The following is a 14,067-nucleotide window of genomic DNA, read 5'->3' on the forward strand; positions in this document are numbered from 1 at the left end:
TGAGGAGTTCTTCCGGCTGGAAGCACCAGTTGAGGTTGGCTGCAAACACACACCCCCCCCCCCACTGGATCCTTTATCCTTGGAACGAGAGGGGGTGTTCTGTGTTGCCGCGTTAAACTTCTACAGGATCAAGTACAGGCAAAAAGGATCGGGACCCGAACTTTCCCCTTTGCCCCCTGAAGAGTGAACTGAGACGCTGCTTCGCATGCCAAAAACGGCGGCGGAAGCGGTTGTTTCCCCATTGGTTGCCCCTAACCGCATAAGTCGGCTCCTCAACATCTGAATGAGAGCAGCTGGGGAGGAGGCGGCGAGGGAAGGAAGGAAGGAAAGGGGAAATCACTGCAGATTCCGTCCTGGGCGGCGGAGAGCCGCTGAAAGCGAAGATAAGCTGATTCGGAGCGGGGCGGCTGCCGCGGGCTTCGCGTTTGCTTGCAAGGAGGGGAGGAGGGCCATTCATTCATGCCACGGACGGTTTCTCTCAACAGTTAGCATTGCTTATCCTGCCGGCTAAGCGTAACGAGAGATAGAGGGCGCTTGGGTTTTTCACTTTACCCAGCTCCGGCGCGGTGACGTTCCCGCGATTCAGCGCTAGAGGGCGCCGTGGCACCAAATGGCGGGGAATTCCGTTTGGGGTATGTTTAGGAGGAGTCCACGAAGGGGTTTTGTTACCCGGAGAGGGATGCTGCTTGCTGCTGAGCGGATTGGCTGGATCTCTGGTTCTGCTGTCATTAGCCTGACGCCTTAATTACTGGATTGTTTTGCACTGGGCTGCTTGAGAGCTGAAAGACTGAAGAAAAGGACGACAGAGAATGAGGTGGCTGGACGAGTCACTGAAGCAGTAGGCGTGAGCTTAAATGGACTCCAGAAGATGGTAGCGGACAGGAAGGCCTGGAGGAACCTTGTCCATGGGGTCGCAACGGGTGGGACACAACTTTGCAACTAACAACAACACTTGAGAGCCTCGGGACAGGTCCAGATATTGGTGGGATTTTGCCTTCCGAAGCAGGTCTTCCTGCCCGGTCACATTCTATATAGCGATTATTCCTCATTCTGATGAGAAATGAAAGAAAAGTGAAATTTTTCCTTCAGTTGCAGCTTTCCCAAGTGGGGTTCTTCAGATATTGGGGTATAATTACTGTGCCACCATACCCAGCACAAACAGCACTGACCGAAGGAAGCTGCTGTAGGAGAGATTCACATAGGAAGAAAACTGTAATAGGGAAGAGGAAGAATATAACAGCAAGCAAGCTTCTGTGTGGGTCCCCTACAGATGCATTCGGGCCTTTGGTGCCATTGCGATGATCCTCCAAAAGACAACGTTTTTGAATAACTTGGTACCTGAGTTGAAAGCATATTTCCAGCCAAGAATTTAATGAGTGGTTAAGTAACCTGTTTGATTTCCTGCTCACCTTTGAATAGCTAAAGATAGGAAAGACAGGTTCTTAAACTTATTACTTGGCAAGCAATCAGTTCATTCTTCAAAAACAAAAATATATGTTCACATGAGTGATTCATATGAATATGCAGTAAAATGCATATTCAGTTTACATCTCTCTTATTCCCCAATTCTCAATGTAAGGCAAATCTCACTCTCCAAGAGGTGACAAAAAAGGTGTCTTAATCACAGCACAACTAACTCGTGATTAGTGCTGAACTGTGCATTGAGGTGTTATGAGTGAGCTTACCTAAAGTGATACCTCCATTATAAGGAAATGGCATTCTCCACATTCACATGCATCGAAGCTGGCTGAGAAAATAGGCAGTTTAATTTATATTTCTTCTTCTGCTAATATTCCATAAGATTGCCTTCCTCCTTCCAGGTGCATTACGTTTCTCTCCAAAAGCAAAATGGATTGTTGAAAATGATGCTTTCTCCAGTGGTTTGTCTCTTTACAGAATTTGTTGTCTTATCAGAGAGAAAATACCCACCAAGGAAGAGCCATGGAACTGAATAAGGTATTTCAGGAAACATGTAACACTTGGAAGGCCAAAAATTATGTTTCAGCATAAATCTTCCCACAAAGGCTATTCCTCACACGCTGCTTCTATACTGACACTACTGTATATAGTCATCAGGTCTCACTGATGTCACAAGCTATATGTAAAAAGGTAGATCCCCAGTTTTCTATTCCAAAGATGGTTTACTATCATTAGGTGTGTAAATGCTTCTACCAATGTAATACTGGTGTATTAGAGACTAATGTGTTCTTCAAAAACTATTATAATTGGATCAATTCCATGTTTCAGTATATTTAGGAAGCAGTTGAACTCACCGAAAGAATAAATATAAAATTATGTAAAGAATAAATATCAACATGCCAAGGTTCTCAGATTAAATCTCAAATATCTGTAACAAATTGTGATCTCAAACACGAAGGTTGGCATGGAAAATTTAACCTCCAACATTTTTATGCTAATGGACATATCTAGAATACAGAGGCAATGTCGTGTGTATTTCTATCTACCCCTGCAATCTAGAAGTAGACGCTTAGCTTTCAAGATTCAAAGTATAAAAACTAAATAGTTTTCTGCTCCCAACGCTCATTTCATAGGAAAGAAATGTTGAGTTTGGCCAAAGCAAATTGGACAAAGAAATTGAGTATACAGCAAAGGTGGCCAAATCACATAATTAATTCACAGAAAGCAAACATGTGATTCTAAGGAAAACTACACACCCATAAAACAAATTAGCTGATACAAAAATGTAACAAGTAAACCAATTGAACAGTTAAGATAGCACAAATACACATTCCACCAAAGGTAACACAAGCAAACCACTTCCTTGTTTTCCATCTCCTTTTCTAGAATGCTGTTTGCTGAACCCAGTATTTTTTCAGTATGCTTCTAAATGCCATAGAAAGCAACACTCGTATCTAAATGCAGCCATCTCCAAAATTACAATAATCCAGAGGTGTTTTTTTTGGGGGGGGGGAAGTGCTCCGCACCACAGGATACTAACATTCTTTTATCTACATTTAATTAATAAATTATAATAAATACTTAAAAATAATGAGGACAGAGAATGTGGGAGCTACTTGAGCTAAAGCTTCATATACCAAATAGAAATGGGGTTAATTTATTGGACCTACAGGAAACTGGGAAACTACAGGTGGACTCACATAGGACTCACATTGCTAAATTTTGATCAGCTAAGTATAGGAGCAAGTATGTTGACAAGGAGTAATGGAGTGTTTAGTTCTATTTGTTGGACTTTCTGTCAAGCCATCCACAGTTCTTCAGCCTTCACTTCCTATCTACTATTGTTTCCATCCAGAGCCTTCCTCAGATATCTCTGAAATGTGAATTATTGGTCATATCCAAATTTTGTTTATATAATGATTGGGGTAACTGGGACTCAGTTCACAGTTTGGACATGGTGTCCATCAGTTAATATAGTGCAAGCTGAGTGTTGTGCCCCAGAGTTTTCTGTAATGTTGTGTTTGTGTAAGTCATCTTAGATAATCATATGCACCTAAATGCTGCTGTCATTCATACTGAGCTAAAGGGCTGCTTGTCAGGAGCTACATTACAGCGCATTATTGTGTTATATAGCATTTCTAGAGAGAACCTGCTTTTATGAGAAATGCCAATGCAGGAAAGCCAATGCTACCAGTATCAATCCTATTCACTTCTCTGTGTGGTTTAGGAGATGACTCCATCTGGTGGGATTTTATGTTACCATGGTATTCATCTGAATCCTCGAATTATGTGGACACAGTATAAATCTCTCTCATTTTCTAGGCCATTAATTAAACAGGATAGACCTAGACCTTCCTAATATGATTCCTGTGCCATGGTGCAGAGACAGGCTGTATAGAAGTGGCTTCATGAGTGGGATTCCATGAATATCTCCTCAACCTTTTCAGAAATGCTGTATCAAATGAGATATTATGCAGATTTCAGTGCAAGAGAATGACATAATAATACAGTACAATTCCCCCCTTGGATGTGCTTCAGGAGCAGCCCAGCTCCCCTCAGAAGGAGGGAGTGAAAGCTCGGTCCAAATCCACAGAGGAGATGCAGCCTGCCAAGAAGGTAACTGTACCAGCCAAAGTCCACTTAGGCCAAGATCCCACCATGCCTAGTGAGATTCACAGGTAGTGTGTTGGCTGTCTGGAAGCAGGCATGTTTCACTGGGGGAGCCAGTAAACCAAGAAGAAGTAGAACATCGGGTGAGGTTGTCTGAGTTCAAGGGATGTGCAGAGCCCACTGATTGAGTTGGCAAGGATGATACCCATTAACAAGCCCAACAACTGGATTAACAGAGGCTGCTGGATTGGTGTTCTTGCACCCTCTACTTTAGGTTTGCCATGGTCCATTTTCCTTTCCTTCAGTAATCCTGAATCCACTGTCTCTTTATCCTGAGTGACTAGGCCCTGTTTGCCACGTCAGTGGGGTGGTCAGTCCCTTTGTCTTTGCAGTGCTGTTCTGTGAGATGATTGAGAAACTTCAGGGCTGAGTGGGAGCCAGAAATCCTTGTAGCCACTGACATCAGAGGCTGAAATCTCTGTTACCTGAACAGAGCTGTTATCAGAACCCGAACCTTTCTTCTTTGGGGAGGAAGGCTCAGAGAGTGGAAAGGACCCTTTGCATTTAGCTTGATACCTTAAGACATTTGTGCCAGTGGGAACCTTTGGAAATGTTAGAGCCATTTTCAAAAATGAGTGCCAGGGGAAGAATTTTCCCATTATAAATGGCTGCCACAGTGGACTAGGCCACTGTATCATAAAAAGCCAGCCATCAAACTTTCTAGCTATTCAGTCTGCTTTCCACAAATCCATCTTACCATTGTGTTCTTTCCACGCAGGTAGAATCACAGTTCCAAACCTCAGAATGAGCTGCAATTGCTCACCATTTGCTTGTGGATCTTACATGGGGGTCAGGAGACACATGCAGAAATAAATATGGCACTTGAAAATAATGCTTTGCTTTGCAGCATGCTTACCTCCCTTTGCTTCCTTTTCCAGTTAAAAAGTCATTTGAAAAATTAAGTCAGGTGGGATAGATAGCTGCTACTAAGGGGGATGCCTATGAACACATTGATGTCCACAAGCATCTGGTTTGTCAACCAAATTAAAAGTACTGTATTTTAAGATCCATGCCTGTCCAGTTAAAAGAATCAATAGCTGGTGATACAGGTGAAACTCGAAAAATTAGAATATCGTGCAAAAGTTCATTTATTTCAGTAATGCAACTTAAAAGGTGAAACTAATATATGAGATAGACTCATTACATGCAAAGCAAGATAATTCAAGCCGTGATTTGTCATAACTGAGATTATTATGGCTTACAGCTCATGAAAACCCCAAATCCACAATCTCAGAAAATTAGAATATTGTGAAAAGGTTCAATATTCTAGGCTCAAAGTGTCCCACTCTAATCAGCTAATTAAGCCATAACACCTGCAAAGGGTTCCTGAGCCTTTAAATGGTCTCTCAGTCTGGTTCAATAGGAATTACAATCATGGGAAAGACTGCTGACCTGACAGTTGTGCAGAAAACCATCATTGACACCCTCCATAAGGAGGGAAAGCCTCAAAAGGTAATTGCAAAAGAAGTTGGATGTTCCCAAAGTGCTGTATCAAAGCACATTCATAGAAAGTTATGTGGAAGGGAAAAATGTGTAAGAAAAAGGTGCACAAGTAGCAGGGATGACCGCAGCCTGGAGAGGATTGTCAGGAAAAGGCCATTCAAAAGTGTTGGGGACTTTCACAAGGAGTGGACTGAGGCTAGTGCATCAAGAGCCACCACACACAGACGGATCCTGGACATGGGTTTCAAATGTCGTATTCCTCTTGTCAAGCCGCTCCTGAACAACAAACAACATCAGAAGCGTCTTACCTGGGCTAAAAAAAAAATGAACTGGTCTGTTGCTCAGTGGTCCAAAGTCCTCTTTTCTGATGAGAGCAACTTTTACATCTCATTTGGAAACCAAGGACCCAGAGTCTAGAGGAAGAATGGAGAGGCACACACTGCAAGATGCTTGAAGTCCAGTGTGAAGTTTCCACAGTCTGTGTTGATTTGGGGAGCCATGTCATCTGCTGGTGATGGTCCACTGTGCTTCATTAAGTCCAGGGTCAACGCAGCCGTCTACCAGGAGATTTTGGAGCACTTCATGCTTCCTTCCACAGATGAGCTTTATGGGGATGCTGATTTCATTTTCCAGCGGGACTTGGCACCTACCCACACTGCCAAAAGCACCAAAACCTGGTTCAATGACCATGGGATTACTGTGCTTGATTGGCCAGCAAACTCGCCTGATCTATGGGGCATTGCCAAGAGAATCTATGGGGCATTGCCAAGAGAAAGATGAGAGACATGAGACCGAACAATGCAGAAGAGCTGAAGGCCGCTATTGAAGCATCCTGGTCTTCTATAACACCTCAGCAGTGCCACAAGCTGATAGCTTCCATGCCATGCTGCACTGAGGCAGTAATTGCTGCAAAAGGGGCCCAAACCAAGTACTGAGTACATATGCATGCTTATAATTTTCAGAGGTCCGATATTGTTCTAGGTACAATCCTTGTTTTATTGATTGCATGTAATATTCTAATTTTCTGAGATTGTGGATTTGGGGTTTTCATGAGCTGTAAGCCATAATCATCACAATTATGACAAATCACGGCTTGAATTATCTTGCTTTACATGTAATGAATCTATCTCATATATTAGGTTCACCTTTTAAGTTGCATTACTGAAATAAATGAATTTTTGCACGATATTCTAATTTTTTGAGTTTCACCTGTAAATCTGCTTATGCTTGTTTTTTTATTAATTGATTTATTTAAAACTGGCAACTTTAAGACTTCTAGAATTCCTTCAACTCCTAGAATTCCTCAGCCAGCCATGCTGAGTCTTAAAGTTGCCAAGTTTGGAAACCCCTTAATACATGTTTCTTTCCATACAATCACATCTCAGAAGAAGTTTACAGTATAGGCCCATGTCATACAATGTCGCTGGAAGCAATTGAATGTTCAAAAATGCAGTCCGGAACGTGTTTTCAGAAAAAAACTTCAATAGAAGCATCTCCAACTTTTCCCTCAATAGCATCCAGAACATGCCCTAAACCTTTGAGAGTTGCAGCCCTTTTTGGAGAATATCAGGCTGGGTCTAGCAGGCAAAAGAAAACCCCATACCAGTTATCCTGTATGGTTGGATGGGAAGGTCTTGCGCTTATTCACATAGTCTCAGTCAAGGTTACTTGATTCAACTCAGGGTTGATTCTCATTACAGACCTTCCATACTCCACAGAAGTCATTACCCATTCAGATGGATGACGATGAGTCCAAGGTATATCTGTCATGAAATAATTAGAAACTGCTCATCTCCACTCTGATGCAAGTCCATGTACCAAGGTTAACTTCTTTGCCTCTTCTAGAATTCTCAGGCATCTATTCTATAATTGATATACGATTCTGAAAAAATGCAGATGCTTCAGCTTGGTTTTCAGCATCTAGATGAGCAATGTATTTGGGATAGTCCATAAGAAGGCAGCTTTGTGGATTCAAAAAGCAGAGAAAGAATGTGGGAGGAGGAATCTGATAAGTGGCAGGAGAGTTACGTCTCAGGTTTCCATACCAGGAGACATTTGGGAAACCTTCATAACAAAAAGCAGTACAAACAGTTAGAAATAATGAATAAATTATTATTTTTTAACATTTTAAGTTAAAAAATACATATTAAAAATAAATAAATAAGCAAGCAGACCTGTAGGATCCTTTTCATAGGATTCCAATTTGTACCAAGACAAATTCCTTGTGTGTCCAATCACACTTGACCAATAAAGAATTCTATTTTGTTCTGTTCTGTTCTATTCTATTCTATTCTATTCTATTCTATTCTATTCTATTCTAATGGTCTTATGGGGAGGATGGAAGAATCCAGAGGAGCAAATTTTTGAGGTGGTCTCAGGAGACCTGCCTCCTTCCCTCTCCCTTCAGAGATCCTTCCCACTCAGTGGAGTTGTGGGTGGCAATGCCGAGGGAAGGATTTGGGTAGAACAATTCACCTCAGCAAGTTTCTAGTCTTCATTCTCCTTCTGTGATATACCGATTCTCACATCAAGAAAACATGTCTGAGATTATCATAAATGAAGGCGCCTTAGCAATTGGCACATTTTACTGTCACTTAAGTTTTTATTCAAAATGTTCACTGGGACAGGTGTCTGAGAGAGTGAGAAGTGGAGATGTCTGAATTGTTTTTTTTCCTGAATCGGTCCCTTTCTGCTGTGCTCCTCAGGGCTCCTGTTCTGTCCCACCATCCGATGCCTCTCAGCAGAAGCAGACCTGAAGGAGAAGGAGCTGCTTGAGTGCCTGTAACAAAATATGGAGTCGTGCTGCTCTTTGGCTTTGCATTGTTGCTCAAACTTCATGTCTGTGTGGATGTCACTGTTGGTCTGTCAATGTTTAATTATTCTATCAGTGGAATGAGATCTAGGTACATAAAGTTTGAACTTTTTTAATTTTCAGTTGTTGCAGACATGCAGGTGCTGCTTGCATGATGACAGCCTCTTGAGGTATAAGAGCAGAAATAGAGTCTACATTTGTTCAAGGACTCTGCCTTTCATATATCATATGTTGATGGATATCAGGAGTATCTCTGCAAAGATGGCTATGGAATGACCAAATAGTGATTATAAGTGTATCTGGAGGGAAGGACCCTTCAGTTCCTCATAGTTAATGAATAATGTCTCATGACTAAAGTAGTTTTTCATTGAGAGAGACTCGACACCTGGAGATCACATGATCCCATCTATCCACTATTGTCTTTCCCTTTCACTTCCTTCAGCCATGGAGGGAAGTAGTTGCTTTTCCATTCTGCCCTTGCTCTCATTTCAAGCTCAAAGTATGTGAGTTTCTGCTCATTAATCATCACATCAGGGGATCTTTATTTCATCCAGGACCCACTGACTGTTTCTTCTTAGTATCCACACTAACATCTACAAATCTAATTTAGAGGCATCTCCCTTCCTTCTCTTGGTCGTATCCACAGAGCTGCCTTGGCAAGTTTCTCTCCCATCCTAAGCCTGAATAAAAAGATGTTGCCCTAACTCTTGGTGTGCACGCAACACACCCTTAATGTTGTGCTACTCTCCTTACACCTTTAATATAAATCTCTCTTTCTCTTGGGTCACATCTATATTTTTTTGTTTTCAGTTATACTCTCAACCAAGTAAACTTTCAAAAAATCTTTGAAACCAAGAATTAGCCATTTAACCTATCTATCATTAGATGGCAGCAAAGGGATAATCTTTTGGCTACCATCAACTGGTCCTATGTGCAATTGCTCAGTATGTGTTGCTGAAGAATTGATATACTGAAGAATTGAAGAGCCAGCATGGTCATACTCCACTCAGTATCTAGGATGCAGCTGTAGAGATAGTCAACAGTATTAAGTATCTGGGGGTGCAGATAACTAACAATCTGAACTGGTCTCTCCACACGTCAGACCAGGAGAGCACATCTTTCTCCTTCTATCCTGGCTATTTTTTACAGAGGCACAATTGAGAGCATTTTAACAAACTGCATCACTGTCTGCTTTGGTGGAAGTAGTACCTCAGATAGAAAGTCCATACAGAGAATAGAAAGGACAGCCGAGAAGACTATAGGAAGCTCGCTTCCTGTTATTCAGGATACTGCTTATAAGCGCTATATGCTTAGAGCTCAAAGCATTGTCAGAGACCCCACACACCCGCTTCATGGTCTGCTTCTGTTGCTCCCCTCTGGGAAGAGGTTTCAAAGTATTTCTAGCAGGACTACCAGATTCTGTAACAGCTTTGTTCCCTATGTTATCCGCCTGGTAATCTTGCAAGATTCATTTTTCTCATCATGTACATGTATACATCCAATCTAGACTGTATTGTTTCTCTTGTGTCATATATGTGGGTATATGCATATTTTTATGTATTTGCTTTGTTTTGTTTATGTAGCATATATTGGAGGTGTGATACTTTTGAGAGCTGTATGCAACAAAATTTCATTTTAATGTATGCCAATTAGTGTACATTCAAAGTGACCATAAAGTTATTCTAAGTCTAAGTTTTAAAAAAACGGAGCTACCGTAGCTGTGGGGATCAGCATGGGAAGTGTAACAAACCATCCCCACCACCCAGGAGCATAACCTGGGAAGGGTGAGGAAGGGTTCTTGGAAGCAACAGCAGGGAAGAGAACTCTGTGCTGTCAGGCTGCAGAAGCTACATCTCCAATTATATACTTTAAACCAGAGGTCCCCAAACTGGGCAACTTTAAGAGTTGTGGACTTGAATTCTGGGAATTGAAGTCCACAAGTCTCAAAGTTGCCCAGTTTGGGGACCCCTGCTTTAAACCAACATCAGGCTACTCAATTTCAGGGCCTTGCACTCTTCGAGATGGACCAATCCATTTTCAAAAAGGCAAAAATGTGGCTATTGTGAAAGCCAACCTGCTGGCCTTTCTGCCAGCCAATAAGATTGAAACTGCAGCTTTACTGACAAGTAGCGTCATTTCACACACATCAACATGGCCAGCGTTGCGCACACAGCGCCTGGAGGTGGGATTGCAGGGAAGATAGCCTTTCCAGGGTAGTGAGATTACTATCTCCCTGCAGGTGGATAATGAGAGGCGGACAGTGGCTTTTGGACAGGATAAGCGGGCAAGAAGGTTGTGTGGATTTATCCTTGCTATTCTGATCTTCTGTTTTTCTCATTGTATTGAAATGGACTTTTTGTCTTATTGCCGGATCTCCTAGCTTAAATTTTGTCTTTACTCTTGCAGTGCCCTGTCCATCTTAATGGATTCTTGAACCTAAGAAGCAAAATTAATCTATCGCCGTGACGTCTTCATTTAAACTGTAAGTTCACACTGAGCCTCCAGCCTTAATTTTCTTAATATTTACTTTAACCCATGTTTACTTTCATAAAACACTTCTCCAAATCTTATTTACTTTCAGGCTAACCAAATGGCATTGGCAGAATATCTCACATTGTTTCTGGTTTGCCCTCCAGTTGATTCCAGGTTCCACCTTTATCAATCCTGTCCTTCTTTCAAGATATTTATTTTATAAGTTAAACAGATATTACCTAACCGCCTAACCGCCAGGTGTCATCGGCACATCAGATTTAACTGATGGCCCTAAAATGGCTGCCACATTGTCTGTTTTCGATTTCGACCATCAAGGACACAAAATGGCCTTTAAAGAGAGTCCACAACAGATCTCAAGTACCAGCCTTCTTCTGCCAGTACAATGCTGTCTCCCAGATCTACCAAATGACATTGATGTGACACTTCATGGTATGAGGGGTCCTTGGTGCTCTCTGAGCTTGCTTATTTCCTTGGAGACATTTCATTACCCAAACTAGATAACATCATCAGTGCTAATAAGCAGTGCTGTTTCCTTACTAGCACTGATGATGTTATCTAGTGTGGGTAATGAAATGTTTGCAAGAAAACAAGCTCAGAGAGCACCAAGGACTCCTCATGTCAACCCTGAGCTACAAATATTCTCCTTTATTGATACTTCATGATATTTTGGGAAGTTCTTCAAGTCCTAGGTCTCATTTGGAGACCACAAACCACACCACACAAGCATTGTCCATCATGGCTAATGGCCATCAATCTGCACCCTCATACTCCACCGGAGCTACAGATATTCGCCCTCACTGCAAACCATCATGTTGCTGTTGCGATTTCCTGTGTCGCTTCTTTTGTTATCAAAGCCACAAATGCCAACATATATCCATCAAGCTATCTTTTCTTCAGGGGAAAAATATAAATCAAGTTGTCTTGAGACCAGACTTATTCCATGTTTGTTGACACACAGCAATTAGCACTTTAATTGTCTCTTTTCTTGTAGATTTAAGCAGTTCAGTTAGCATTTTATCTAAACCTGGTGCTTTTCTCTTTAACAGTTGTTCTGCTGTCCCTCATACGGCCCTTTCTAGAAGAGAATATATTCTCTTTCTACATTTTAAAAAATCATTCTATTTGCAAAGGGCTTTAGTGTAGACTTTCCATCCTCTTCTGCTACATTTTGTTAACCTTCCTGTTTGCTTTATTAACCTTTATGTTTGCTTAATATAAATATTCCTGTAATTAAAGTGCCTCCTTTTCTTCCTCATTCCAGTCATCTGTTAATAGAACTACGTCTTTTTAGATGTTGCATTTAAATGTTGCATTTAACATCTCTTTCAATTTGCCAGAGGATTTTTCAACTTCTTCCATATTGTAAATAGACACATGTTCATTAATTCTAATAAATATCCTATTGTTTATCAGATTGTAGCTAAATATATATTGTGGAATCTTTTGACTTAAAGTGGCCATTTCTGGTGCATCTATTTACTTTTACTGTATTTAAAATATCCAATTTAGCACATCAATCTTTCCCTTAAGAATTTCAAATGTTTCTTGATTCATGCTTGTCAAATCCCATGCCCCCAGTTGCATATGTACCTGAGAAATGAGAAATTCCTCTTTAAATATTGGAACCATCAGGGACCCAGCTGCCTTGTGGCTTTGATCTAGTAGTTACTTCACCTTGAGATCTACTCATAAAAGTTCATTGTTCTTCTCCAGTAACCAGAAGAAGGCCTTACAATATGGGCAACCTGAACAGTTAGTACCCAAACCTACCTAAACAATTTAGCCATATTTATACACTTTTCTTGGCAAGAGTGCAGGAGTGAGTTGCCATTGCCTTCTTCCAAGTGTTAGTTTGGAATTTTCTTCTCTTGGGTAGATAATTCCTTCTCTGCCCTCATTGCTTCATGGATTAACCTTAGTTTCACTCATCCCGTAGCAGTTTTTGCTTGCTAAAACCGATGGAAAATTCTAAACACTGAGACCCTTGCATCAACCCCTTTCAGAATTAAGCAGAGATGGACATTTCATGAATGTGTACTAACTCCAGATACATGGAAGTATCACCCCTCAAAGCCTGGAAGGGGAAAATTATCTTTTTCCCTGGAGAAACAAGACCTCTGCAACTTCCTACCTCCATCTGGAAGTGATAATGTCTTATGAAAGGACTACCCCATCCCTATATAGGTAGTCCTCGACTTACAACCATTCGTTTAGTGATTGTTCAAAGTAATAACAGCACTGAAAAAAGTGACTTATGACCATTTTTCATACTTAGGTCATTGCAGTATCCCTATGGTCACATGATCAGAATTCAGCCACTTCACAACAGGCATGTATATATGACAGTTGCCATTTCTTGGGATCATGTGATCCCCTTCTGCCACCTTCTGACAAGGAAAAGTCAATGGGGAAGCCAGATTCACTTAACAACCATGTTACTAACTTAACAATTGCAGTGATTCACTTAATAACTGTGGCAAGAAAGGTGGTAAAATGGGGCAAAACTCACTGAACAACAGTTTTGTTTAGCCATGCAAATTTTGGACTCAGTTGGACTCAACTTATGACCACAATTGAGCCCAAAATTTATGTTGTTAAGTGAGATATTTGTTAAGTGAGTTCCCCCCCCCATTTTACCACCTTTTTAGCCACAGTTGTTAAGTGAATCACTGAAGTAATTAAGTCAGTAAGAAGGTTGTTAAGAGAACTTGGCTTCCCCATTGGCTTTGCTTGTCAGAAGGTTGCAGAAGGTGATCATGGGATCTCCGGACATTGCAAGTTTCATAAATATGGATCAGTTGCCAAGTGTCTGAATTTTGATCATGTGACCATGGGGATGCTACAACGGTCATAAGAGTGAAAAATGATCATAACCAGAGGTGATATTCAGCAGGTTCTGACCAGTTCTGGAGAACCGGTAGCGGAAATTTTGAGTAGTTCTGAGAACTGGCAAATACCACCTCTGACTGGCCCTGCCCCCATCTATCCTCTGCCTCCCGAGTTCCAGCTGATTGGCTAGGTCTTCTTTTGTTGCCCTGCACAGGAGAAAGGAGCTGGAAAGCAGGTTAGTGGAGTGGGGAGGGAATGGGGATTTTGCAGTATCCTTCCCCCTGCCACGCTCACCAAGCCATGCCCACCAAGCCACGCCCACAGAACCGGGAGTAAAGAAATTTGAATCCCACCACTGATCATAACTCACTTTTTTCAGGGCCATTGTAACTTTGAACGGT

The 14,067-nt window shown here is 41.5% G+C and overlaps 1 long non-coding RNA gene across 1 annotated transcript; it reads left to right on the forward strand.

Annotated features, from left to right (window-relative positions):
* The first annotated feature begins 1,894 nt into the window (after positions 1-1,894).
* On the forward strand, positions 1,895-11,060 carry LOC148132069 (uncharacterized). The gene is made up of 4 exons (XR_015747284.1): positions 1,895-1,956; positions 7,233-7,289; positions 10,751-10,826; positions 10,926-11,060. It is a non-coding gene; the product is annotated as an uncharacterized LOC148132069 (long non-coding RNA).
* The last annotated feature ends 3,007 nt before the right edge of the window (positions 11,061-14,067 follow it).

Source organism: Notechis scutatus, chromosome 2 (assembly GCF_049901735.1).
Source record: "Notechis scutatus isolate UNSWTSFEM ecotype Mainland chromosome 2, rNotScu1.2, whole genome shotgun sequence".
NCBI classification, from domain to species: domain Eukaryota; kingdom Metazoa; phylum Chordata; class Lepidosauria; order Squamata; family Elapidae; genus Notechis; species Notechis scutatus.